At 42.4% G+C, this 17,398-nt stretch overlaps 1 pseudogene; it reads left to right on the top strand.

Annotated features, from left to right (window-relative positions):
- Positions 1–14,254, top strand: part of LOC142312271 (uncharacterized) — a 133,856-nt pseudogene extending 119,602 nt beyond the window's left edge.
- The last annotated feature ends 3,144 nt before the right edge of the window (positions 14,255–17,398 follow it).

The following is a 17,398-nucleotide window of genomic DNA, read 5'->3' as shown; positions in this document are numbered from 1 at the left end:
TATTTGCGTAAGGGGCGGCCACGTTAGAGCCCACCGCGGTACCCTGTGTCTGGAGGTTGTAGTTGTCGCCAAAAAGAAAATAGTTCTCTTTTTAGTACCAATGTCAGTTAATCGAGCCATACTGTGTATTTCCAAAAATAAGACACTGTCTTATATTTTTTTTGCCCCCCAAAAAAGCACTAGGGCTTATTTTTGAAGGAGGTCTTATTCTTGGAGAAACACGGTTGGGGGTAAGTTTACCCCCCAAAAAAGCAGACTCCCCACTTCCCAGGAGACTCATACTCACCAGACCCGGACGTCTGCGTGGCTCCCAGGTCCTCCCTGTGATCTCCGGTCAGTGCTGCACTCCGTCTTACCCTGCTGCTAGCTGACATACTGACACATACAGCCGATCGCAGACACACACAGCAAATCGCAGACACACACAGCAAATCGCAGACACACATAGCAAATCGCAGACACACACAGCAGATCACACACACACACACACACAGCAGATCGCAGATACACACAGCAGATCGCAGACACACACAGCAGATCGCAGACATACACAGCAGATCGCAGACACACAGAGCAGATCGCAGACACACAGAGCAGATCGCAGACACACACAGCAGATCTCAGGCACACACAGCCGATCGCAGATACACACATCCGAACGCAGAAAAACACAGCCGATCGCAGACACACACACAGCAGATTGCAGACACACACAGCAGATCACAGACACACAGCCGATCGCACACACACACAGCCGATCGTGCACGCACACATCATATCACAATCCAGCACTTCCGGCCGCAGGGAATGATGAGAGCAAGTCACGTGTCCCGCCGCAGGTTCTGTTCGTTGCGCTCCACCGCACTGCCTCTCAGGATTCTGTCGGCGAGAATAGATCGGTGTCGCTGGATGTGGTGAGTATGTATGCGATCCGATGTGTGTGCGATCCGATGTTTGTGTGTGTGATTTGATGTTTGCGTGTGATCCGATGTTTGTGTGTGATCCGATGTTTGTGTGTGCGATCTGATTATTTGTGCGATCTGATTGTGTGTGCGATCCGATGTTTGTGTGTGAGATCTGATGTGTGTGTGTGTGTGATCTGATTGTGTGTGTGTGCGGGTGTGCGATAGCTACAGGTCCTGCCGCTCAGCGTCAGGAGAGTGTAATTGCCGGGTGCCGCTGTCTATAATGAAGTGTCCTGCAGTATCTGTAACCTTTTTAGCTGCATGGACACTTCATTATTGAACCACAACTAGGGCTTATTTTCGGGGGAGGGCTTATATTTAAGCCTTGCTCCGAAAATGCTGAAAAACCCTGCTAGGGCTTATTTTTGGGTGAGGGCTTATTTTTGGAAAAACATGGTAGCTGCACCACAGTCTGGTCAAACTTATGTTGGTTAAGTAAGTCTTTGATTGCAGAGATACCAAAATCAACTTCTTAATTGTTAATTAATCAAATTGTTGTGCCCAGAAAGCTATCTGGATTTTTTATAATTTGGATATCGAAAAAGGACAGCCTATAACCCCCCACTTCACATGTACATTTCAGACCAAGATCATTAACATTGAGCCATGCAACAAATTCCAGAAACGATTTAGCCTCCCCTCTCCAGAGGACGAGGATGTCATCAATGTAACGCCCCCAGAAAATAATCCTGGGGCTCCATGTGACATTCTTGTCCCTGAACACTACTTTATCCTCCCACCAGCCCAGGAACACATTAGCATATGTGGGGGCACACTGGGTTCCCATTGCTGTGCCCCTGGGCTAGTGGTAGAATTTGTTGTTACAGGTAAAGTAGTTATGAGTCAAGACATAGTTGAGGAGAGTGATAATAAACTGATTGTGTTCCTTGAACTGAACTTCTCTTGTGTTTAGATAGTAACTCACCGCCTCAATCCCTTTATCATGTGGAATACTGCTGTAGAGCTGCTCGACATCAATAGATGTCAGAATGGTGTCAGCTCCCAGCTGTATCCCCTCAAGTTTACACAAGAGATCTGTCGTATCTGTAATGTGCGACGGTTGTGTGGTAACAAATGATCGCAATACCTTGTCGAGATATAAACTGCAAATTGGGCCCATAGCATCAGTGCCTGATACTATGGGACGTCCCTTTAAGGGAGACAGTCCCTTGTGTATTTTTGGTGTCAAGTAGAAAGTGGCTATCGTAGGAAACTTGGGATGTAAAAAATCAAACTCTTCTTTCGAGATAAGGGACCTTTCAAACCCTACTGTGAGAATCTCGTTCAGCCTACTCTTAGAACCACGTATGCCATCCTTCCCACTGACCCCACCCAACATTCTATCAGATAACATTTGTAAACACATTTGACAATATTTGTCTGTGTCCATAACCACCACATTTCTTCCTTTGTCGGACGGTTTAATAATTATTTCCCAATTTGATTTTTTTTCCAACTCAAGGAGGGCTTTATTTTCTGATTTGACAGGTTAGGCCTCCCACTTGTTCGTTCAGGTCTGATTTTCCAAATCTCACCAGTTTTGAAAAAATGTCTATGCTACTACTTTCTGTAGCCGGTGGCATCCTAGTACTCTTTTGTCTGAGGTCCGTAAATAGTCCCTTCCCTGAGTCTTTACTATCTGTCTCCGAAAGACCTGCTAGCAATCTTACATCAGGGAGATCCTCAAGGGAGATCCCCAATTGTCGACACTCAATAAGATCATTGTGTCTAAAAAACTTCCTCCACCTTAGTTTCCTAAGGAAGAGCTCAAGGTCCTTAGTCCACACAAAGGCATCAATGTGGGTCGTAGGAACAAATAAGAGGCCATATTTTAAGACCCTTTCTTCAGTACCAGATAATCTATACTTGGAAATATTAAAAACCTGTTGCCCAACTCCATGACCTGTTAATACCATTTCCTGGGTTTTCTGGGATGTCTTTCCCGGAATGGATAGGGGTCCCTTACCCCTCTAAAAGAAGAAGAAAAGAGCTGTTTTAAAGAGAGAGGTCCAGAGGAAGGCATAGGTGTAACAGGGGTTACATGCCTGTCTCCATAATCCTGTTGCCTTAAGATGTCTTTGTCTTTTACTGGTTCCCATCTATTATTTCCTCCCCCCTGTTTCTGTGGGGGCCTACCTCTATTTCTGACTTTTCTATCTACCTGCTGCTGTTCAGAATCAGAAATATGCAAAGAGGAAATATCTCCTGTTGCTCCTGGGAGGTTATATGCTCTTTTTTGTTTAAAAACTTCAAGGTCTCTAACAAAGTGTTTGTGTTTCCGTTTTTTTAACCTTTGTTGATACTTCTCTACTGTCCCTTGTAGGGCGAGCTCCTTAATCTGAAATTCAAGATCGTTATTACATTTCAGAACCTCCTCCCTCAGGGTGTGGATATTCTTAGTAGTTTCCTCTAATGTTTTATTCTCCTCCTCTAATAGTATGGTCATAAATCTGAGCGACGACGCCAGTGACTTCTCCTCCCACCTTTTTAGCACTTGGGGTGTCCTGACTCGCTCTGTCAGTATTAGGTTGAACCTTAATTCTCTGGGCACAATTTTATTCTTCAAATAGTGCTCCAGGGACTGGACCTCCCACCAAGATTTAGTGTTGTCAATGTATACGGCCTGTAGGTCAGAGAACACAGTTCTAAGATTCCTCTGGGCTGTGCTAGTTGCTTCCAATTTCTTATAAAAAAAAGGCCTTAATGAGCTTCTTAGTTTCACCAGCTTCATTTAAACTTTGTTTTTTTTCACTTACCTGATAATACCCCTCGAGGGAAAAAGATATATACATTATTTGATTTACCAGCATTATACCAGATGCGTTTTGCGCTGGATAACTGACTTTATGCTTATGTGCCTGAAATTTATGTATCAGCCATAGCCTTACTGAAGAATTAATATACATGGGTATATATCTATTATAAGTTTGGTTACTATACGCTTTGGCCTATATACGGCCTCTGAATCTGTACTTATGCATGATACATGTGTACTATTACTGTGACATGATTAAATATTTAGCCATCCTCTTTGTGCTAGTCACAATAATGAATATTTATAGTGTCAAACTTAAGATTAATTATGATATTCCTTGTACAAAAGTTGTATGATTTATTATATTGAAATACCTATAATACTTTAATCCTGCTGATACTGCACATGCTTGTCATTTGCCCATCTCAGAGAAAGCTTGCCCCTCCTTTTATTTATGTATTATTCTGGTCTCTGTACTTTTAAAATAGCCAGCACTATTAGTTATCTTGAACGCCATTATAACTTATATGGCTGTAAAAGAATGCCATTTAAATCTATATGGCTGTTGCTTATTGTGTAAGGGCTGGCAGGTTGTGGACCGCTATGCGTTCCACGTTGCTTCCTGGTTGCTGGGGGCGGTGTGGATTGCTGTGGACCGCAATGTGTTCCACACCGCCTTCTAGCTGGAAAAGGGGCGGAGCTTAACGGCATGATCGCAGACACTACATATCCGGTCTGGGGGTGCCTATGTAAATGACTATGTGGTACCTCATCATGTGACACTGGTAATAAACTTCGGGATTTTCAGCCGAGCGAGAAGTCGAGCGGTATTTAAACACGCAATCTACAGCGTGTGGTGTGTATTATCTACTTGACGGTTGGAGTGTCCCATTATCCCATTGTGGACATGAAATAGTCTCAATTCTGGGTCTTTATCCAGGCACCTGTATTGTCTGCTCCTGGAATGGACACCACTAGGTATGTGGATTAACCCATTATAAGGCTATGGAGGATTTCGTTTTTATTGTATTTATTGTTTATTAATGAGGTTTGTTCTAGTCTATTTTATTGCCAGGTGGCTTTTTTGTTCCTGGACTATTGTCCTGTGAAGGTCCCCTGATGACCCCCAAGACGTCCAGGGGGGAAACTCGTTGGGACTAGGTTTTTTGCAGATACTCGTAGCTAAGTCCCTGCTGGGAATTTATATATTATGATAATATACGTCTATACTTTATACATCTGGTGTTTGTGCTTTACGAGTATTAGTTAATTTGTAGACGCAGGCAGGTTGATTTTGAGTTTAACAACTGAGGAGGCCTTAATTATTGCCTCATTTTTTGACCTCTGACAGATTTTTGGCACGACTCACTTCTACAATTATTTATGGTGATGGGGGGGTCAATCTTTGGCAAATATTCTTTTAGGGTAAGATAGGGTAGAGTCGACGAGGATTGTGGGTCACCCAAAACATTATGGTGCAACTCCTCTGGTAGGTGACAGTGAGGGCTAATTGTCAGATATAGCGCCCCTTATAACCATCATAATCCTGAAAGTATCGGTGAATACTGTCACCCCACCACTACCCCTTCTGCTGTACCTTATTTTTTGTTTTTTTGCAACACCCCCCCCCACCCCCCCACTTTACTTGACCACGGTCTGGTAGGACTATAGTGATGGTTTTAGGATATACCGTTATAATTAGTATTAAATAAAGTATTTTTAGGGTTTTTTTTTCTTTGGTCTTTATAGGTCACGGATAGGGAAGGGAATAGAGTTTATTTGGACAGGACTGAGGATGTAGGACGGTGAGGTTAAGAGGGTCTCTCTCTCTCGGGGTACGGGTCCGCTTACTCCTCTCTTTTGTAACCAGGAGTTCCCTCTGGGTCTTCATTCCAAAAAAATCATGGGGTTTGCCCTGATGGAGGAACCTTTGTTTTTTGCATGTGCTCCAAGGAAACGCCCTGCCCCTATATATATCCATACTGGACACAGGGAGAGAGGTTTCCTAGATAGAATATATGCAGCTGAAATCCTTTCTGTTAAACCAAGATAGGGAGAGGAAGAAGAAGGCCCCCCCTAACCCATTTGAGAAATTGTTCTTGCTCTGTTCATCACCCGGACATGTCATCTCGCTTATTTACAAGTTGTTAAACCAGAGAGACACGTCATCGGACAGACCTCAATTTGTCTATAGATGGGGGGAGGAACTAGGAGTTGACATTTCGAAGGATGAGTAGAGTAGAGCGATTCTGTGGACTTACAAACTATCTCTGGCTTGTGCCGCACAAGAGAAAAACTACAAAATTCTCACAAGGTAGTATCATTGCCCAACCATGCTACATGCTATCTTTCCCTCAGTGTCTGACATGTGCTGGAGATGTGGTACAGAAAAAGGGTTGATGTTACCCATATGGTGGAGCTGCGCTAAATTACAACCATTCTGGGTCTCCGTGTTCTCTCGGTACAAAAAAAATGAGTGGGGGTGAGGTGGAGAGATCTTCCCAGGTGGCCCTCCTTTCTATCCTTCCAGGATCATTTAAGTCGCAAAAGATTTACCTGCTGCGATTTTATTGGCGGCAGCCCATATAATTATTCCCAGATATTGGAAACCGATAAGATGCCCCACATTGACTGACTGGGTGGAGGAGATGGCAAGCCTCCAAAGAATGAATGGGGGAGCTAATAGCTGAACTGAATGGGCTCACTGAAAAATTTATCAAAGTGTTGAGACCATGGATTATGTTCATGGAGTCATCAGAGTTCAAAGAGAGTCTTGCGGGTTCTTTGGGATGAGGAACGGTGACATGCCTTACCCCGTCTCCGTCCCCCCCATCCCTTCTGTGCCTTGCTTTTCTCCTCCTATTTGATTTCCTCTTTTAATCTTTTATCTTATCTGCACTTTTCTAGTCTTCCTCTTTTTCTTATATCTATATCTCTCAACATGAGATGTGATTGACATATAATAGGGGTGTTTTTGTCAGTCACAAGGAAGACAAGCTACGTTAGAAAGCTGATTTATATTATACAGTTTGTCATAAAGTGTTAGGGGCATGCCGATAGCAGCGATGCCGAGTGCGATATTCCCCGCCCCGTCGCAGCTGCGATATCTTGTGATAGCTGCCGTAGCGATCATTATCGCTACGGCAGTTTCACATGCACTTACCTGCCCTGCGACGTCGCTCTGGCCAGCGACCCGCCTCCTTCCTGAGGGGGCGGGTCGTACGGCGTCACAGTGACGTCACACGGCAGCCGTCCAATAGAAGCAGAGGGGCGGAGATGAGCGGGACGTAAACATCCCGCCCACCTCCGTCCTTCCGCATAGCCAGCGTGAGCCGCGGGACGCAGGTGGGAGATGTTCCTCGCTCCTGCGGCTTCTCACACAGCGATGTGTGCTGCCACAGGAACGAGGAACAACATCGTACCTGTCGCTGCCGCCATATTAAGGAAATGTCGGACACTACACCGATGATACAATTACAGCGCTTTTGCTCTCGTTATTCGTATCAAAAACGATTTACACACTCCGATGTCGACAGAGACGCCGGATGTGCGTCACTTTCGATTTGACCCCACCGACATCGCAGCTGCAATGTCGTAGTGTGGAAAGTACCCCTTAGTGTAATAAAAGTTTATGGAGTTCCAATGAAAAGGCTTTCAGATATTACTTATGTCAATATGAAACTTATTTATTGTTCATGTTATCATAGTATCATAGTTTTTAAGGTTGAAAAGAGACTCTAAGTCCATCTAGTTCAACCTGTAGCCTAACATGTTGATCCAGAGGAAGGCAAAAAAAACCCCAATGTGGCAAACAAGTTCCAATGGGGAAAAAATTTCCTTCCTGACTTCACATCCGGCAATCAGACTAGTTCCCTGGATCAACACCCTGTCATAAAATCTAATATACATAACTGGTAATATTACATTTTTCAAGAAAGGCGTCCAGGCTCTGCTTAAATGTTAGTAGTGAATCACTCATTACAACGTCATGCGGCAGAGAGTTCCACAGTCTCACTGCTCGTACAGTAAAGAATCCTCGTCTGTGATTATGATTAAACCTTCTTTCCTCAAGACGTAGCGGATGCCCCCGTGTTCCAGTCGCAAGCCTAGGTGTAAAGAGATCTTTGGAAAGGTCTCTGTACTGTCCCCTCATATATTTATATATTGTGATTAGATCCCCCCTAAGCCTCCGTTTTTCCAAACTAAATAACCCCAAGTTTAATAACCTGTCTTGGTATTGCAGCCCACCCATTCCTCTAATCTTGGTCGCTCTTCTCTGCACCCTCTCCAGTTCAGCTATGTCCTTCTTATATATCAGTGACCAGAATTGTACACAGTATTCTAAGTGCGGTCGCACTAGTGACTTGTACAGCGGTAGAACTATATTTTTTTCATGAACACTTATACCTCTTTTAATACATCCCATTATTTTATTAGCCCTGGCAGCAGTTGCCTGACACTGTCCACTAAAGTGAAGTTTACCATCCACCCATACACCCAAGTCTTTTTCCTTGTCTGTTTTACCCAGTGTTCTACAATTAAGTACATAATCATAAATGTTATTTCCTCTATCCAAGTGCATGACCTTACATTTATCTACATTAAACTTCAATTGCCACTTCTCAGCCCAATCCTCCAATTTACATAAATCTCCCTGTAATATAAAATTATCCTCCTCTGTATTGATTACCCTGCAGAGTTTAGTATCATCTGCAAATATTGAAATTCTACCCCGCATGCCCCCAACAAGGTCATTTATAAATATGTTGAAAAGAAGTGGGCCCAATACTGACCCCTGTGGTACCCCACTATGAACTGAGACCCAGTCCGAGTACGTACCATTAATAACCACCCTTTGTTTCCTATCACTGAGCCAGTTTTTAACCCAGTTACACATATTTTCCCCTATCCCCATTATTCTCATTTTATGTACCAACCTTTTGTGTGGCACCGTATCAAAAGCTTTTGAAAAGTCCATATACACAACATCCACTGCATTTCCCTGGTCCAGGCTTGAACTTACCTCTTCATAGAAGCTGATCAAATTAGTTTGACAGGATCGATCCCTCATAAACCCATGTTGATACTCTGTCATAAGGTTATTTTTCTTGAGATACTCCAGTATAGCATCTCTCAAGAAACCCTCAAGGATTTTACCAACCGTAGAGGTTAAACTTACCGGCCTATAATTTCCCGGCTCAGTTTTTGTCCCCTTTTTGAATATTGGCACCACATTTGCTATGCGCCAGTCCTGCGGTACCGACCCTGTTATTAAGGAATCTGAGAAGATTAAAAATAATGGTCTATCTATCACAGAACTCAATTCCTGTAGTACTCTGGGGTGTATGCCATCCGGGCCCGGAGATTTGTCAACCTTAGTGATTTCGAGGCGGCAGCGTACTTCCTGCTGGGTTAAGCAGGTAATATTCAAGGGTGAATTTATGGTATCACTGGTCATGTCATCTGCTATGGCATTTTCTTGTATAAAAACCGTAGAAAAAAAGTCATTCAGCAGGTTGGCTTTACCCTCATCCCCTTCCACCATTTCACCAAGACTATTTTTAAGGGGGCCAACACTATCGCTTTTCAGTTTTTTACTGTTTATGTAGTTAAAGAATATTTTAGGATTATTTTTACTTTCTCTCGCAATGAGTCTCTCTGTCTCAAACTTAGCTAACTTAATTTGCTTTTTACATATTTTATTTAATTGTCTATAATTATATAATGCCTCATCACTACCTACCCTCTTTAATTCTTTTAAGGCTTTCTGTTTTTCTTTTATTGCTTCCCTTACAGCTCTATTTAGCCATAGGGGTTTCCTCCTAATTCTAGCATGTTTGTTCCCATAGGGTATATTTTCTGCACAAGCCCTATTCAGGATGCTCATAAAAGTCTCCCATTTGCGTTGTGTACTTTTATTACTTAGTACATCATCCCAGTTTATTGCACTAAGATCATCTCTCAACCGTTTAAAATTTGTTTTCTTGAAGTTTAGTGTCCTTGTAGCCCCTTTACTAGACATCTTACTAAAGAATACATGAAAACTTATTATTTTGTGATCACTATTCCCCAAGTAACCCCCAACTTGTATATTTGATATGCGGTCTGGCCTATTGGTTAGTACAAGGTCTAGTAGTGCTCCCCCTCTTGTGGCGTCCTGTACCATTTGTGAAAGGTAATTATCTTTCATTGTTATCAAAAATCTATTTCCTTTGCTGGAATTGCAAGTTTCTGTTCCCCAATTTATATCAGGATAGTTAAAGTCCCCCATAATAATTATCTCTCCGAGACTCACTGCTTTATCAATTTGCTTTATGAGGAGATTCTCTACCTCTTCCATAATATTCGGCGTCTTATAACAAACCCCTATCAGTATTTTATTATTCATTTCCCTCCCCCTTATCTCCACCCATAGGGACTCTACATTCTCAGTACCCTCACATATGTTGTCACGCAGGATGGGTTTTAAGGATGATTTTACATATAGACACACACCTCCCCCTCGCTTATTTGTACGGTCATTCCTGAATAGGCTATAACCCTGTAAATTAACAGCCCAATCATAGCTCTCATCCAGCCATGTCTCTGATATCCCCACTATATCATAATTTTCTTCCAACAATATTAATTCTAATTCCTCCACCTTATTTGTGAGGCTTCGGGCATTAGTGTACATGCACGTTACGTATGACTCTGTACCTGTATTCCTGCTTACTGTATTAACTGTCCTAACCCTTCCCCCGTACCACCCCCAATTTCATTACTTGTGCCCTGGTCACTATCTGCACTACATTCCCCTTCTATAAAGTGAATACCCTCGCCCCCCATTCCTAGTTTAAACACTCCTCCAACCTTCTAGCCATTTTCTGCCCCAGCAGACCTGCACCCTCCCCATTAAGATGCAGCCCATCCCTAGCATTTATAATCATTATAAATAATCGAGATGTATCTTGGCTTTACAAACTTTAATAAAACAGATTTGAAATAAAGATATCTGAGACAATATTGACCCAACATCCCCCACCCCTCTCTGCGTGCGACCATCTACTTATTGTAATTGTTGCTATGAGATTGGGTTATGTCCATTGAATTTGCCATTTCTAAGAACATTTTAAGTGAAAATGTTCAAAAATCTCAATTTCAAAGATATTTTGTTAAAAAATAATAATTGTTTTTTTTATTGGCAGATGACTGTACCAGGAGATCAGAGGGACAACTCACATCTTCAATTTTTAAATCCAAAGAACTTGAGATAGCACAAGATACAATTGAAGTAAATGCCTCGACTCCAGATATTCTATCATCCCTTCACAGCAAAGATTTATCATCTGATCCTATGAGACAGGTCTTATCTTACAAAACATTAAAGATTTCTAAGAAAAATACCAGTCACAAGACAGGCTTTAAAAAACAATCTGCTTTTACAGCAAAAAAGCCACTTTCACATTCAGAATGTGGAAATATCTCTCCCCTCAAAACATTTTTTGTTATACATCAAAAAATTAACACAAAAGAGAATAGATTTTCTTGTTCCCAGTGTGGTAAATATTTTAACAGGAAGTCAGATCTTGATAGGCATGATAGAATTCATACTAGGGAGAAGCCATATTCATGTTCAGAATGTGGGAAATGTTTTGTACATAAATCATGTCTTGTTAGTCACAAGAGAATTCACACAGGGGAGAAACCATATTCATGTTCAGAATGTGGGAAATGTTTTTCACGTAAATCAATTCTTCTTACACATCAGAAAACTCACACAGAGGAGAAGCCTTTTTCATGTTCAGAATGTGGAAAGTGTTTTATACAGAATTCTCATCTTGTTACACATCAGAAAATTCACACAGGGGAGAAGCCTTTTTCATGTTCAGAATGTGGGAAATGTTTTGCACGTAAATCAATTCTTCTTACACATCAAAAGACTCACACAGAGGAGAAACCATTTTCATGTTCAGAATGTGGAAAGTGTTTTGTACAGAATTGTAATCTTGTTACACATCAGAAAAGTCACACAGGGGAAAAGCCTTTTTCATGTTCAGAATGTGGGAAATGTTTTGCACGTAAATCAATTCTTCTTGCACATCAGAGGACTCACACAGAGGAGAAACCGTTTTCATGTTCAGAATGTGGGAAATGTTTTGTACAGAATTCTCATCTTGTTACACATCAGAAAATTCACACAGGGGAGAAGCCTTTTTCATGTTCAGAATGTGGGAAATGTTTTGCACGTAAATCAATTCTTCTTACACATCAGAAGACTCACACAGAGGAGAAACCATTTTCATGTTCAGAATGTGGAAAGTGTTTTGTAACGAATTGTAATCTTTTTACACATCAGAAAAGTCACACAGGGGAAAAGCCTTTTTCATGTTCAGAATGTGGGAAATGTTTTGCACGTAAATCAATTCTTCTTGCACATCAGAAGACTCACACAGAGGAGAAACCGTTTTCATGTTCAGAATGTGGAAAGTGTTTTGTACAGAATTGTAATCTTGTTACACATCAGAAAAGTCACACAGGGGAAAAGCCTTTTTCATGTTCAGAATGTGGGAAATGTTTTGCACGTAAATCAATTCTTCTTACACATCAGAAGACTCACACAGAGGAGAAACCATTTTCATGTTCAGAATGTGGGAAATGTTTTGTACAGAAATCAAACCTTCGTAGACACCAGAAAACGCATACAGGGGAGAAGTCATTTTTATGTTTGGAATGTGGGAAATGTTTTGTACGGAAAGAAATTCTTGTTAGACACCAGAGAACTCACACAGGTGAGAAGCCATATTCATGTTCAGAATGTGGGAAATGTTTTGTAGAGAAATCATATCTTGTTACACACAAAAGAACTCACACAGGGGAGAAGCCTTTTTCATGTTCAGAATGTGGGAAATGTTTTGCACGTAAATCAATTCTTCTTACACATCAGAAGACTCACACAGAGGAGAACCTGTTTTCATGTTCAGAATGTGGAAAGTGTTTTGTACAGAATTGTAATCTTGTTACACATCAGAAAAGTCACACGGGGAAAAGCCTTTTTCATGTTCAGAATTTGGGAAATGTTTTGTAAAGAAATCAAATATGATTGAACACCAGAGAAGTCACACGGGGAGAAGCCTTTTTCATGTTCACAATGTAGAAAGTGTTTTGTAGAAAAATTTGAACTTATTAGACACCACAGCAGTCACATAGGAAAGAGGTTTTTTTTACTGTTCAGAATGAGGGAAATATTTGAACCAGAAATCGGATCTTATGATACACCAGAAGATTCACACAAGGAAGAAGCCATACTCATATCTAAACTTTGAAACCTGAATTACTGGAAAATCATATTTTGTTTACCATCAAAAATAATACACGGGTAGAAATTATATATTTTATATACAAATTGTACAAAAAACATATGAGACTGTCGTATAATTTAATGAGAAAGGGAAATTACTTTAGAACTAATTGTATTTTTTGGACTAAAAGACACACTTTTAACAAGAAAAAAAATCTTGCTAATAAGTGAGTGCCTCTTATAGTTCGGATGCACCTTTCTGTGATGGAAGAGAACGCTGAGACAGTGTCCTTCCTGATCACTGAAAGAACTGCTTTTTCTCCTCCTGCCCCACACTAATCAATGTGATCAATGCAGAGCAGGAGAGGAACCCACTGGGACATACACAGAGCCTGTACGGCCTGAGTGAGCAGCTGAATGAAATTCCACCAGATGTAAGGGGGTGGTCGGTGTGTGAAGAACCCCCCTCTAAAAACACCGACCAAAATGTTGCATGATACTTTTTAAGGACATTATTGTAAGTGCGGCCGGTGCCATCTAGTGGCTGAATGGGTATTGTGTCGTACGTAATGCTAAATATGCGTTTTTATGCCTTTTTAATGTGTAATATATTATATATTGAAATACTGTATTGTATAACTCTGCTATATCTGTTGTATCTAAAACATCCTTACACCTTATACAAGTGTAAGTAGATAAACAGTGCTGGTTGGATGCAATACAGCCGGGTAGCCTGGTGGCATTCACACAGCAAGTACACCATGGGTTAGCGAAAGGTTTAGCCCCTGGGAGGGGCCTGGGAGCTAAGTCCCTGGTTGAAGGGGAATGTTCAGGTTTGTGGCTAAATCCCAGTGGGTAGAAGGACCTTTCTGCGTGGCCGGTGTGGTTAGTGGGCGTGACGGCTTGTTTGGTGGGCATAGTGATTTTTCTTCCCGTCCTCTATATTCATGCAAGGGCAGCTTCACCCCCCCTGCAACACCCATCTTGGGGTCTTACCCCCATACCCTCACTTCTATTATAATCACCTCTATGCCCATGTGGAATTACAAAAATCATGTTTCCTGGTATCAGCTATGTTGGAGGAAGCCCCGCCCATTTTGGTCAAAAAGGCGTGACGTCACCGGAGGTCCCTCTGTCCATTGGAATTTAGACGCTATCGAATGTTCAGAAGAAGAAGATGGCTGCCTGAGGAGCAAGGTGTGTGTGGTGCCAAGGGTATTGGAGGTTAACTCCGGCACACTACCACTTCCCATATGCCCAAAAAAAGAGGAATACAGTTGTTGGATGTCAAAAATCCTTTTTCTCTTATTTTATTTAGTGCCAAAAGTGAAACAGTGCTGTACAATTGTCCGCCAGGAGTCGACGTTTCGGCTAGCAAGCCTTCATCAGGTCGGACAGGCTTAGTTTGTAATAAGATGATGATGCAATATAAATGCAGAGTAGTTGCAAGAATGTAGGGCCCTCCGTTTGGAGATAGCCAGTGCCAGAAGCCGTGGAAAGCCCCGGGAGATCTATGGTATGTTGGATCCTGAGAGGTTTTATGGATTAGGACCAGGGAGAATTGAGATAGAGAGTATTAAGTATATCTTGTTGGTAGGTTATATCCCTTTTGATATATAAGGCCGTAATCGTGACCATGTATGTCCCAGGTGAATGGCAGTTCTTGCAGTGGGATGTTGGTATCTATTAGCTCTGTAAGTATAGCCCAGGGGGATCGCTGCGGCTAGAGGTATATCTGTCAGTGACTCTTATGGAGTAAAAATAGGTGTCCCAGATTCACGTGTAGAATCAGGATAGTATGCCTGACCGAGAATCTAATGATTTGTTAGGAGAAGTACTTGGATAGAGATTACATGAGAAGGGACGTTCCTGCAGTGAGGAGTCAAGGTCCAGGATTCATCCTGGTGATCAGGATATAGAGACTAAATGCCGCTAGTGACTCTGAGGGATATGGCATGGAGGGAGGTCCGTTGGCCCAGGATAGAGTCAAATCAAGCGCCAGTGGTGCCGCAGAGCTGGATCGCACGTCCACAGGACGTGCGATCCAGCTCTGCGGCACCACTGGCGCTTGATTTGACTCTATCCTGGGCCAACGGACCTCCCTCCATGCCATATCCCTCAGAGTCACTAGCGGCATTTAGTCTCTATATCCTGATCACCAGGATGAATCCTGGACCTTGACTCCTCACTGCAGGAACGTCCCTTCTCATGTAATCTCTATCCAAGTACTTCTCCTAACAAATCATTAGATTCTCGGTCAGGCATACTATCCTGATTCTACACGTGAATCTGGGACACCTATTTTTACTCCATAAGAGTCACTGACAGATATACCTCTAGCCGCAGCGATCCCCCTAGGCTATACTTACAGAGCTAATAGATACCAACATCCCACTGCAAGAACTGCCATTCACCTGGGACATACATGGTCACGATTACGGCCTTATATATCAAAAGGGATATAACCTACCAACAAGATATACTTAATACTCTCTATCTCAATTCTCCCTGGTCCTAATCCATAAAACCTCTCAGGATCCAACATACCATAGATCTCCCGGGGCTTTCCACGGCTTCTGGCACTGGCTATCTCCAAACGGAGGGCCCTACATTCTTGCAACTACTCTGCATTTATATTGCATCATCATCTTATTACAAACTAAGCCTGTCCGACCTGATGAAGGCTTGCTAGCCGAAACGTCGACTCCTGGCGGACAATTGTACAGCACTGTTTCACTTTTGGCACTAAATAAAATAAGAGAAAAAGGATTTTTGACATCCAACAACTGTATTCCTCTTTTTTTGGGCATATGGGAAGTGGTAGTGTGCCGGAGTTAACCTCCAATGCTAGTCTTATTTTCTCCTGAGCACCTACAAGAGGTGATGCATGGTCTTTTTCACTTTGGTGCCAAGGGTAGACCGGTCCCCTATGAGCAGGTCTGTTGGGCGACATAGGGGTTTCGTGAGACCCACCAGGCTCAAGGCAGAGAGCAAAGCTAGGACCCCAGATGTTGGACGGGGTTAGATTATTCGGCTGGTAACAGAACGCAGTCAAGAGAAGTGACAGCATTCGAGACAGTCAGAAGAAGTGCAGTAAAGTGCTAGTGTGCACAGGAAGAAGGGAACAGCTTGAAAGTAACTGCTGATGGAGACAGATATAGGAACAGATAAAGAGGAAAGATTTTGAAGTGACTGCATCTTGTATTAGAACCTTGCCACAAAAGAACAGTAAAGTTGTGTTAAATAAAAGAGAATTTGATTGCTGTCATCTTTTTGATTGACCCTGAACCAGAAGACAGAAGGGGCCAAAGGATCCCCAGGTGGCAAGTAAGTGGAAGAACCCCAGACGTCTACTGGGCCCTCAATTTGCATGTAACAGGGCCAGGGGGTTGCACGACACACTGACCACGACTACAGCGCCCCTTGTCTACCCCTGTTTTACATTGACTAGCTCCAGGGTGTTTCAGGTCATGTAATCAATAACATAACCCGAAAGGACTGTACAATGGGTGTCATGGGGTGTGACGAGGTAACTTTGAACAGGGGCACCTACACTGGCTCTAGGGCTAAGGTGTCCCTAGCTATCCCTGTTCTCAAAGATACGTCTAATATTTGGGCCGCCTTTCTAACCCTAGCTCCTGAATAGCCCTGTATACAACCGGAAAGAACCAGGACATTAGTTATTTTATCCCACACAAATAGATAGACAGGGAAAAAATAAAACTCAAACTCACTGCACATATACACAGACGTAAGACCATACCTGCTGAGGAAGAAATAAAGAATCAGGGAGGAAATAAACAGACAACGAGGTTATTTCCATAACACACCCAATAACGTACAGGAGATCACCAGAACAGGTTCACCACAACACAAGGACCGGTATTGCAAAATTTAGCTATAATCGGTGTGGAGGAACAGGCTCCACCATCTTTTAACACTAGAAGTCCCAGAGAGGGGTCATTTAACATTTCTACCATTATAACCCTATGGAGCTCGAAATTTCTGGGACTTCTAGTGTTAAAGGCTAGAGGCGACTGATAGGTCTCCAGTAACCTGTGACCCTAGTTACAATGCACAGGCTAGCAGAAATTAACTCCTGCAAGACTGATCACTAATAAGCACACAACTGGTCGATGCCCGAGTCTGACTGTAACTCAAAAGCAGATGACGTGTCAGACTTTGCAGTGTGAATAGGGTCAGAAGTTGCCATGACACTCTGTGAAGTTAGAGCTGAGCACTGTGTGACAATGGAGTAATGTATGTGTATGCAAATATGCATTTGTAGTAGAACTGAATGTTTGTATATAATGTATATATATGGCAGAGCTCTATGTGAATGTAAATTTGCAGATGTAGTAGAGCTAAGTGTGCATGTACTGTGTGGTGCCCCTGAGT

This window comes from Anomaloglossus baeobatrachus, chromosome 5, assembly GCF_048569485.1.
Source record: "Anomaloglossus baeobatrachus isolate aAnoBae1 chromosome 5, aAnoBae1.hap1, whole genome shotgun sequence".
NCBI lineage: Eukaryota > Metazoa > Chordata > Amphibia > Anura > Aromobatidae > Anomaloglossus > Anomaloglossus baeobatrachus.
Note: the sequence above shows the minus strand (reverse complement) of the source record. Positions and strands in the feature narration are given on the sequence as shown.